Source organism: Micrasema longulum, unplaced genomic scaffold (assembly GCF_059751315.1).
Source record: "Micrasema longulum isolate JH-2025_06_02 unplaced genomic scaffold, ASM5975131v1 h1tg000131l, whole genome shotgun sequence".
NCBI classification, from domain to species: Eukaryota; Metazoa; Arthropoda; class Insecta; order Trichoptera; family Brachycentridae; genus Micrasema; species Micrasema longulum.
The window spans coordinates 1,589,779-1,601,891 of record NW_028277337.1 but is presented as its reverse complement, the minus strand read 5'-3'; the positions used below and the strand labels follow the sequence as shown (position 1 = coordinate 1,601,891).

Genomic DNA, 12,113 nt, shown 5'->3' with positions numbered 1-12,113 from the left:
TCCCTTCAAGAAATGGTAAAATAAAAGAAAAACAAAACTGTTCCTTTAAAAGTCGCTAGTTCCGTTTCCGTCTCTGTAATTGATGTAATTACCAGATTCTACAGACTGCTTGTGACGTTTGAGATAAAAATTATTTCCAAAAGACATTTTAAATTAAGAATGAAAATAATTACAAATAAACAAAAACATGATTAATATTAATTTTATTTTATGTGACGTCTTGCAGAAAATTTTATATAAATACTGACTGAACCCGGCCACGCTTCGCTGTAGCAAAAGAAAACAAATTATTAAAAACAGTCATGTAATTTTTCAGAGGAAATTGGATTTTCAAATCTTGTCAAATTCTGTCAAATTCTTTTTATTCTTAAATGTATGGAAAATTAAGTTTTGTGACTTTGGCTTAAATAGGTAAAATGGTAGCACTGAGTAGAAATATCATTAAGTACTTGTTGACTGACAAATTATGAGTCAATTTAAAACCCATAGAATATTCCGATTCCGTGAAAACTTTAGAAATAAAAGTTCAAAATAACAATTTCCTACTAAAATGCAATTCTCAATCCATCGATTGCTTTTCTGAGATGTGCGACCACAGAAATACGGAACCTAATTTTTTAATATTTAAAGACTATTTGAAACCGGTCACGCTTCGCTGTGGTTTTGTTAGATATTTATTACTAGGGGAGTAAATAAAAATAGTCTAGCAACAATTCATTTATCTAAAAAACACATTGTTTAACTTAATATCATAGTTTTTAGAGTTTGAATTGTTAAAATAACAACACTGTGAAGAACTGTAATTCAGTATGTGTTAATTATGACTAATTATGAGTCAATTTTAAACGCATATAATATTCAAATATCTTTCAAATAAAAAGTATTTAAAAACACTTTTTTTGCTAAAATGCAATGTGTCATACTCTTTTTTAATATTAAATCTTACCTTGCGGCTAATAGTCTCAGGTAGAACTTGTTCTTTTTGATCTCAAGGTTCCTTGAAGGATAACATGGGTCCTTAGTTACTTTCCATTAGGTATTATTGCAAAATTCTAATAAAATACTGAATCTCTTGCTTGGTTGTGAACAACGGTGGGAAAAGACAGAATAAAGTGGTTCATTTCAAGTTTATTTATTACAAATCAGTAAAATATAGTTTTACAGACAACGGACATATATGTTTCTCAAGATGTTCAACAATTATTTATGAGGAACTTAATTATAGTAAACAGGATTAATAATAATTGGAGCAGAGATCTCTCCTAGTAAGAATTAAAATTGAAAATAGCCCATTATTAAAAGGATTCGAAATTAACCTAATGTGATTACTTCTAAGTGTCCTAGAACCGAAAATAATTTGGGCAGCGGTTCCCCGTAATGAGGATAAAGATTTGAATAATCCTGCGTATCCATTAGTTCACTGTAGTATTACATTAGGAGTCACTAATTTTCGAAGTATATTTCCACCAACCTTTATGAAGAGATGCACGCGAGGTACCCACATAATCCTCTGAGAGATTCGAACCATTCTATATTATTTTACTTGAGAAGGAAGTACTAGGAACACCAGCAATTACGAAGGATCCTAGAAATGGCGTCCTGTGTCGATTTGCCATTGAGGAGAAAAACTGCTGAGTCACGCCTCTGCAGGATGAATCAAAGAAAATGTCGACAACTCAGGTTCAAGGGCGAGATTCCGGGGTAACCTGACTCTCCATACTACAAAAAAATGTATTTCATTACAAACGGCTCGAGAAAGTAAGTTAAAAAAAAAACAACAGTTCCGTGCTGTATACTGTACTTACTAAATGGAGATTTGTTAGTTGTTACGTGGTGTATAAGGCTAAACAGCCGTCATAATGGATTCTAGCTTAAAATGATCATACGTATCCGATCGGAAGCTGGTTTAATTAGAATACAAGTTTTTTTTGGGCACAGCTCAACATGGTGCATAGGGAATTATACCAAAACTCCCATAGTTATTTGCGAGGGAAAACTGGCCTAGCGCGGCGTGGACACTGCTCGCGAACCAGATTGCAACTGGCCGGCTCGCCAGCGGCGAGTGCTACGGGCCTGTATTCAAAAAAACTAGTGTGGTGGGAGGTATCACGTGACCGCCGCGGAATGTCTGTTGACCGCTGTCGGGTAAAGCGTTTATTTACGCGATTGATTTGTTTTCTATATTCAATTTTACTTTTAAACTATAACGGTTCTAATTATCTTATAGGTATAATTATTTTTGTCGTTCGACAAATGTTCTGTTAATTTTTTTATTCAATCCGTCGATTACTTTCTGAAATTTGCAGCCACAATCATACGGAACTAATATATATATATATATATATACATATATAGATAAAACCCATCATATCAAAAATTAGGTTTGAATCACTAAAAATATCATAACACCGTTTTGTAGTAAGGTTCAAACACAACAAACTCCACAGATCTTTATCTCTACTTGCGAACTTTTACCCTTGTTTTGTACATTCTGGTATCTTCCCATACACGCCCGTCATTTATGCCAGTAAAAAACGTTTGGAACAAAATAACGAAAATACTTTATGTTTCCAAGATGAAAAAAATGAATCTTTATGATAAAATTTATTACAGCATTCAACATATTATCATTTCAAGATGTATCTGATACGGTTATTCAATAAATTATACGCATTTCTTTGTCAGCGAAGACATACCGAAGCCTAAAAAAGACAATAAAATACTGACAAACCTAAATAACGGCATATTTTTTTTTTATGAAAATTGTTCTATTTTTTACTTTTGAAAAGTAAAATGACGTTAAGTTATTAACCCGGTAAAATACTCAACAATGTTTGAGGATTTCCAAATACTTGAAGACTGGCTGGATTTCCTTCCTAGTGAGTTGTTCATATTTAAATTTATTTAAACAGAGAGGGAAAACATTTCGAGAAGGGAATATGGAAGTCTAGGCATTTACAGGGCTTATGGCCTGTCATATGTAAAATATTGTTTATTTACAACATTTGAGTAGGTTTGACTAAATATTTGCAGATAAGCGCATTGATGAATACAACAGAGATGGAGAACATTTGTGAAAACGGAAAACTATCAGTCTTCATTAATTTTCTCGGGGGTATAAAATCTAGTTACTTATCTGCCATCATTTGGACAATATTCTTATTTTGAAAAGTGTTGTTTTTCATTTTTTGTACAAAAAGCCTAGGAAAAGCGTTAAAAGATAAAAATGACCATGAAGCATTATTGCAAAGCAGCAAATCCGTTTTTTTTCTTAAATATGAAATCAGTATTTATGTTGCAAAACAGCGTTTATTTGGTATTATTAGTAACAGATTATAATTATTTACCCACTTAGTCTTTTTGGCGGGACACATTTTTTAAGACAGACTCACATTAAATACATTAATTTATCACCTTTTAACGATCACTATTACAACACTCTCGAATCTCGTCGACAAATATACTGAAAGAGATCAGATTGTATGTTCCCAATAATTATACAAGAGCGAGATCTAATGCACAGTTTTACACACCCAGAAGCCGTACAAATGCAAGTTAGAATTCACCCATTAAAAAGGCAATTAGCTTGCTGAATACGGCTCCAGCGAATAATATGAATCTATTTATCAGTACATATTGGTAGTTAAGCAGCTATCAGCTTTCTTTTTATTTACTTCTTATATTTACAGGCCGCATTACCTTATAGGGTTTTCAGCTCGTATAGTAATGCATACTACAATTCGTCAAATAAATAAATTTAAAAAAACATTTAACCATAAAGCATTTAGCAAGAATTTTTTTAGTTTTTGTTTTTTTAATTGTTTGCGGGAGATCATTGCACAACATTGGAATAAAGCAATTTAATGCACTTTCTCTGTAGTTATTTGTAACTCAAAGAACGACCAGGGAACCGTTAGTTTGTTATCTAGTGTTGTAAGTGGGGGAAACTTTTTTTTTACATTCCAGATCAACGAAGTGATTTTGAATTTATCTGTAGTCACAAACCTGTTTTACCCGCAGGACATCACATAATTCATACACCTTCGCCCATATGTTTTACCTCAAGGGTTATGCTATTCATTTCTTTTTCTTGTATCATAAATTTTACCCAGATGATCAATACTTTATTTTAATATGAAAAATGTATTATGTAACTTAGTAGACATTATAATAATAAATTTGTACATCTCCCCTCCCCTCCTTATCCTCTCTTCAAGCATTTTCGTCCTTATCCCGCCCAATTTACAGTTACTTAATGTTTATTTTATTTTATTTTATTTAATGTTCTTAAAATAAATATTTGAAAAATCTTTGATTATTGAGTGCATGAAAATAACATTTTTATATGTATAAATTGTATGTATTTATTTGATATGTAACATATTTTCTTTACTAACTTTGTATACTATGTGAAAATCTGTTATTAGTTCTGAGTTTATACACTATATCTGTTTGTTTACTAAAAATATGTACGTAGAACTGTTGATTTCCCAAATAAAATAAAATAAAATAAAATAAATAAAATAAATATGTGTTAAAGTATTTTATAAAAAAATTTTGGTTTCCGTACGTTTACTCTTACGTTTAATCTACAGGTCTCGTATCTCCTTTCCAATTTAAAAATAACTTTAAATTGAGCGCAAAACTTATTTTTATATTTATGCGTGGAATTTTCCTATTCTCTTTTTATGCTTGGTCTGAATATTACATTCCCATCCATCTTGGTTCTCTCTAAGAATGAAAGTCTAAATTTAACTGGCGATATTTATCGTTAAAAAGGGGGGAGTTGAGATTTTGAATATAGTAACTAACTATAAGCAGAATGGTGAATTTTACACAGTGCGTAAGATGATCACTGTTAATTTTTTTATTTTTTATTCCGGACAAAAAAGTATTTTTCGTAAATATAATTTAATATATTTTAGAAATGTTTTGTTTGATTTCTTTTTAACAAGTCTGTATTGAAGCATGGAACTTACTGACCTCAATGCAAGTCACAATAATTATGCTATTTTTCCATCGAAAATGTGGTAATAAACTCTTAGAAACGTAACAGCACTTATTTCTTTTAATTTACACATTTACAATAAGGTACACATAAAACAATTTGTATTTAAAGACCGGTGTCCGGGCAGAATGAAAAATACATATATGTTTGTGAAATAGAACTAAAATTTTTAACGGGACTCTACTATAACTAATAATTCTTGACTGGAAAATCCATTAGATTAGTGTGCCATAAACTCCAGTATTTTACAATATTGTTTATTATACCCCGGCTATCCGGTGGCAGAAGGGAGTATCTTTAATTTTCTTTAGTAAGTATACTTCAATAAATAAGTTTGTGAAGTTTTGAAACTGGTCGGTAGAAAAAAAATAAAAACGGCTAAAAACAAAATTGTTTTATATATATTTTATTATAATGAGTAATCACAAAGTGAGTGCTTCAAATATATTTTTTTTATCTTGTAAAATTATTAATCAATCAATTAATTAATGTATTAATTAACGGTTACATGAACCTTTTACATAACTACAATAAAACCAGTGAAAATAAATACAACATAAAATAGCCTAACATTAAAAAAAAAACAAAAACATCGAGAAAAGTATACACTGATTAACAGCATTAATATTAACAAAAAATCTCAAACATGTAACAAATAAAAAATATTTACCTTTATCAAAGAAAATAGCAGTTTTAAAAAAGAGGACGAAATGTACAAAAAAATAAAAAAAGGAAATGCTTTAAAACGAAAGTTTAAAGGTTTACTCCACAGTTTATATAAATATTAATACTAAACAATAATAAATTTAAAAACAAATTACACTCACAAAAGTAAAGAGATAAAACAGAAGTGAAGAAATAATCATTATTTGAATTTTTAATTGTTAATTCTTTTTCACAGCATACAGACTTGATCATCAGAGGCGTGGTACAATAAAAATCTAAATCATCACTGGATTGATTTGCAAGTTGTTCCATGCAAATAATTGGTGCATTCAATGAATAATAAGTACGAGGATGAAAACTGTAAATCAAAAAATGAGGTCTTGTGGATCTATGTGGAAAACAAAAGTTTATAAAAGTTAACAGCTCTGGGCAATTTGTTTTATTAGTTAATAATTTATAAATAAACCTCAGGTGATTTGAGGTAATTAAATCATAATTATTATAACATTGCCTGAATACAAAGCGCGTGTCAGTTGAGAGCAATTTTCAAAGCAGCTCAATATTTTAAAAAGCAAGGAAAGTCTCATTTTCAAATTGCCTTTCTCAAAAATTTTAAGTCACCTGTCTGTGACATTTTATCCTGAAAATCCTTTTGATGGAGCGCTTTCAGGAAAATCCAAATACGAATATTCTGCAAAAAACCTTCATCAAAATAAACCAATACAAAAAACAAATAAGATATAATGAGAGGTTTTATTGACAAAATTTTATAACATTAGGCTACTTATAAAAAGCATACTAAAGATACAATAGTTTTATTAATTACTATGATTTCAATTATTATTTTATTCACAATTTCCCTATTTGCAATTAGGAACTCATAGGATACTGTATTATAACTCCAAAGTAGTGTGTCTTGATCATAAACATAAGTTATTTTGGATGTTTGTAGCACTAACGTTGAAGTTCATTGTTATATTTGAAAGGAATAAATAAAATTACTTTGTTTTATGAATCACGTGTTGAAATAAATTGTTTACTATTAAATAATACTCTCCCTTTCTGCTGATGTAGCTACTACACATTATATCTCATAACTTTAATACCTCCATAAATATAATTAATTATGGGTAAAGATTTCCGGTATTCTTTGCTTAAATATTTACATATCATTTAAAATATTTTTCATTAAATAATTAACGGTTATTAGAAAAAAAAAGTCTGTTATCAAAAATCTGAGATAAATTTCAAATACAATAGAAAATTTAACCAATATGACAGATAAATCGTACGTCGTAACAAAGAAATCCTAATATATAATTGTCTCAAACACTGTTTACGTCTTATTCTCGATAATACAAATGTATTTTTATTTATTAATTTATTTAACTTTTTGTACATAATGTTATTTGTACATTGGCGGGCTTATTGCCAAATGGCAATTTCTTCCAACCAACCAATAAAATGAAAGTTTTATTTTTATAATTCAAGTTACAGAACATATTCAGTAGAAAAAAAAAAGATTAAAAAGTTAAAAATATATAAAAATAGAAATAAACGTATTTGTTTATAAATTACCTTAAATCAAAACTATTACTCAATCGAAAAAGGAAAAAAGAGGAAAGAGGAAAGAGGAAAGGAGGAGAGATTAAGGAAGAGAAAGGAGATGTTTCTTCAGACGTGATTTAAACAGAGATAATGTAGTAAGATCTTTGATGGTGGATGGGAGATGATTCCACAGTCTAGCCGCATGGACCCTATATGAGTTCTATTCTGGAGCGAGAAAGACAATTTCACTTGTCACGCGTGCGAACAGCGAAGTTTTTAGTACTTCTCTCAAACGTCCATCAGTAGCATTAGATATTTGTTAATGGCGGTACTATCGCTTGCGCTGCGAGCGTAAGTCAATAATTTATTTTAATGTTTTTAGCACTAGGATAAAAAATACTATCACTTTCAACTTCAGCTATAAACAATTGAAGCAATATCCTCTGAATATTCCATTTATTTAATATATAGATCGAAACAGTTTGTAGTAGTTCGTTGAAGATGTTACGATTCGTCTTGCGTGCTGCCAGGGTTTTTGGAAATACACGAGTTCTGATAATTCTTTAAAACTCGTTGGCGCAAAGAAAACTTGAGAGTGGCTCAATGATTTGGGGACCGTGTGAGTTAAAGTACTCTTTTATGGTGGAGAGGGTTCAGAAAAAAATTCTTTGCTTTCTCTACATGAGAGAGTGCGGATACTATTCATGGCTTTATCTCACTGAGTTCCTCCAGGGTATGCTCGGTTACAGCAGTTTTAGGACCAGAAGAAATGTGTATTTAACTACGCATTTCTTTCGATTGATGCGTGGTTTTATTGACAACCCTAAAATTATGCGTTGCATAAGCTTTTATGACCTTAGACAGTGTCAGCATAGACTTTCACATTCCAATATACAGGAGCAACCTGCCTGTTTCAAAGACTATATCTATGTTGAACAACATTACTTTTGACATTGACATTTTTACGTCTCTGAGTTAGTTTTTCGTGACGAGATTCTCTGACTTATTTAACATTTTTTTCTCCGAATATTATGTAAATACTACTTATGTGTTATTTTTATATAAACCAAATGTTACTTTTTTTATTTTCATTTTTTCAGTATGTATAAATTAAGATATTCTATTTTGTAATTACAAATACAAGAATAAATAAAATTCAAATTTAAATAAAAAACCAATTTAAAATCTCTCATTTTTCGCACGCGTAATGATTACACAGCACCGTAAAGCACGGATGTTTTTGGAATAGTAAGGGGAAGGATAAAACATTTTTTTTTGTATTTTTTGCGCATAAAAGTACGTGAATTCGATTTATAGGCTTCTCTTGATGGAAATAGCATAAAAACTGCCATAAATAAAAGGAAAAAAATCTCCATGCTATTAAAGTTTGAAAAACTCCACAATTGAACCCGCGTTCTGAATAACATCGTTGGCATGGTCCATTCATATGCATGATTGATCGCTTATTGGCATGGATACACGCAGGGGATACATTAATCAAAAAACCTAGTGACAATAGAATTCGATCATATTCAAAGACAAAACATCCAACCCCCAATAATTTTCATGCAACGACGTTAAAAGTGTTAACATAAAAGTACGCTGAAACATCGTAACAGCGCGTTTTAGTTTGTGTTTTTCCCCCCCATTATTTTTCCTGACAGTAACTGTGATTACGAATATTGAGTACAGGATTTTCTGAAAACCCAAGCCTAAAAAGGTGACTTTTCATGACAGTCAAACATTTGTTAAGCATTCCCGTGTTGATTTCCATAAACACTTTACATTATAAACAACTTGGTTTGATTTAAGTATGAGTTTCATGCTCAATTTTTCATAAATTTCTTTGAAATAAATTAACTAAATTAAATACATACTTTTCTTCTCTTAATGCCCTGTCGGATATCTATTACGTTGGCAATCACTCTGGCAAAAGTTTCTCTATCCTGTGCTGTCCCGGAAATCTGCTCCACAGTCCTGAAGCCAGTCTAGTCTCGTTTATTTCGTAGCCAGGACATCTGTTTTCTTCCAGCTTTTCTATGACCTTCAATCTTGCCATTCAAAATAAAATGAAGCAAATGGTACTTTTCTCCACGCATTATATGCCTCAGATACTAAATTTTAGGAATTTTTATGGTGGTTAAGAGTTTTCTGTTAGTTTAAGCTCAACTTAAGACTTCTGAGTTCGTTATTAGGTCTGTCCAAGATATCTTAAGCATTCTGCGATGCAACCACATTTTGAAAGCCTCCAGCCTGTTCATAGTGTTCACCTTCAGAGTCTAAGTCTCGCAGTCATACAATAATATAGACCACGCATAAAATTTTACCAATCTTTGCCTTATTTTCAACTTGAGATTAGCATTACAGAAGAGGGATTTCATTGTATTAAAATCAACTCTTGCTGTCTCAATTCTGCATTTAATTTTCATATCTGGGTTGAAGGTCTCTGTTAAAATGCTGCCGGGGTACTTTCATTTGTCCACCTTTTCAATGTCACTACTCTTTAATTTGAGAAAAAATGCGGAGTAATCAAGTCGGCCCATTTTGTTTTACTTGTTAAACCCAGTTGTTCGCCAACAGCTCCCGAAGATCGGTAATGGTATCCGCCAGCAAAACAGTGTCGTCGGCGTACCTGGTATCGTTGATTACAACTCCATTGATCTTCAGGCTTCTTTTATTGTTGCTCAACGTTTTCTTAAAAACATAGTCAGAATACAAGTTGAAAAGCAAGAGGGACAAGATACAACTTTGTTACATTCCCCGTTGAATGGGTATTGCATCTGATATTTCGTTTCCGCGTCTGATTTCAGCTATTTGGTACCAGTAAAGGTTTTAGATAAACATTTGATTCATACATACACAGCATGTAACGTGGCCACTTTAAACAGCCAATGACAGGTCATTAGCCCTGTGGATGCCTAGGCTTCGTAATGCCATTCTGTTAAATGATCCCCATGTCTATTGTAATATTTTAATATTAACAGCTCCCTAGGGGGTTAAATCCACTCCTTCTCTACAAAAATTTTGACAAACTTAAAACTTGGATGATGAATCCACATAGTCCAAGAAGAAATATAAAAATTGAAAAATATTTTTAGGCGTTGCCTAGTATGTAGATGAAATAATTCAATAAAATGAATCTCACCCGCAATAATAAAGGTTTTAGCTCTTTAACTTCACAAACGTCAACGGATGGAAGAGTAGAAAGGATATAGATGTGCAAATATAGGCAGAGTGGTGAATGTTACACGGTGTGTAACGTGGTCACTTTAACCAGCCAATAACAGGTCATAAGCCCTGTAGATGCCTTGCCTTCCATGTTATCTTCTCTAAAATGTTTTGCATCTATCTCTGTTGTAATATGTTACTATAAACAGCTCCTCAGGGAGTTAAATCCAGTCCTTGTCTTCATAACGGGTCTTAAGTCCTGTGGTTGCCTAGACTTTTATATGTTCTTCTATAAAATGTACTTCATGTCTGTTGTAATATGTTTTTTAATGTATTGATTAAATAACAGAATAAAAAAATAAATGTTTGGCATTCGGTTTACTTATAAATATATTATTTCTCTGTGTCCAGGCGGATGAAAGTAAATAATTACAAAGTTTCCCTTTACTTATTCATCCAACTTCGAAAATGGCTAGCGGGCAATACATTTATTTTATATCTAGAAATATACAAACCCTCTCTACATACATACAAATTTGTTCTTTAGCTGGTAAAAAATACTCCGATAAATAACAAAGAGTAAACGAAGTTAGAGAAAATTAGTTTTATCTTTGTGTCACAAGTACTGTGAAGTGTACGCTTTTGGAAATTTGACTTATTGACAATTAATGAATTACATAAACATAAATATGAAGGATTTTTAAACTACTAGCTATAGTCAACAAATCACAAAATCAGTATTGTTTTTATTTTTTATGTTAGACAATAGAAATAGAATAACTAATTATTTGAATAAACATCAAATATCTCTAATTGTGTTTTTTTTTAAATATTGGAACAGTAATTATAATAATAATAATCATCATGATTTAAATACAAAAATAACAATTACTTTATCTACTACATACACAATTATTTAATAGATATCTCTGGATCATGGCTAGTCTGCCTAACTAGACACTACCTGTTTAAAGGCAGACATTTTTATGCAAATTAAACAATAAAATTACTACCTACTAGTTTATTTACTTAACAGTTATACAACATAAGTTTATACCATTTATTGTTGAAGAATGTATTTAGAGTAAAATTTTCCAATTTTTCTCGACCTGAACCCAATAACTAATTTTCGATAATTTATTAAATTGAATCCGAGTCATTGTTTTGCAATGTTTGGGTAACAAATTGAATATTTTGTGGCCCAGAAACCAGAAATTTCCATGCCCGAATTCAGAGTTTGTGGTAGACCCCATGATCCATACTCTAGTTTGACTTCTGGCAGTGTGGAAGTGTTCGTTTTGGGATTTGATAAAATAATTTGCTTTGACAAACACTATTATTCTAAAAATATATAATTGCCTTATATCTAAGATCTCAAATGCCTCAAATAACATGACGCTGGGGTACCTGAAGGGCTTTTTAAAAATTATTTTAATTACTGATTTTTGAGCAGATTCGAGTTGGTTGAGCCGATAATTTGTTTCAATGTATTTTAGCCCGAAGAATCACATGTAAGTAGATACTGGCCAATTTTGATTTGTGAAGTTGCCACGCCTGACGGGACATTTGTTGGTTGGCAACACTGCTCGTCCTCCGCGCGATTCTTCGCTTTTTTCAACGAGTTATGTGCACACGCTTTTCTAATTGTTGAAAGTATTTCGCCTTTTTCGCCGTAAAAGTCAATATAATGCCGCGAACATTTTTATCATCTATCGCCATCAAT

At 31.3% G+C, this 12,113-nt stretch overlaps 1 long non-coding RNA gene across 1 annotated transcript; it reads right to left on the bottom strand.

The window, feature by feature from the left end:
- Positions 1-1,003: 1,003 nt before the first annotated feature.
- Positions 1,004-2,199, bottom strand: LOC148284334 (uncharacterized). The gene is made up of 2 exons (XR_015825150.1): positions 1,806-2,199; positions 1,004-1,719 (listed from the first exon to the last, which is right to left on the bottom strand). It is a non-coding gene; the product is annotated as an uncharacterized LOC148284334 (long non-coding RNA).
- Positions 2,200-12,113: the final 9,914 nt, after the last annotated feature.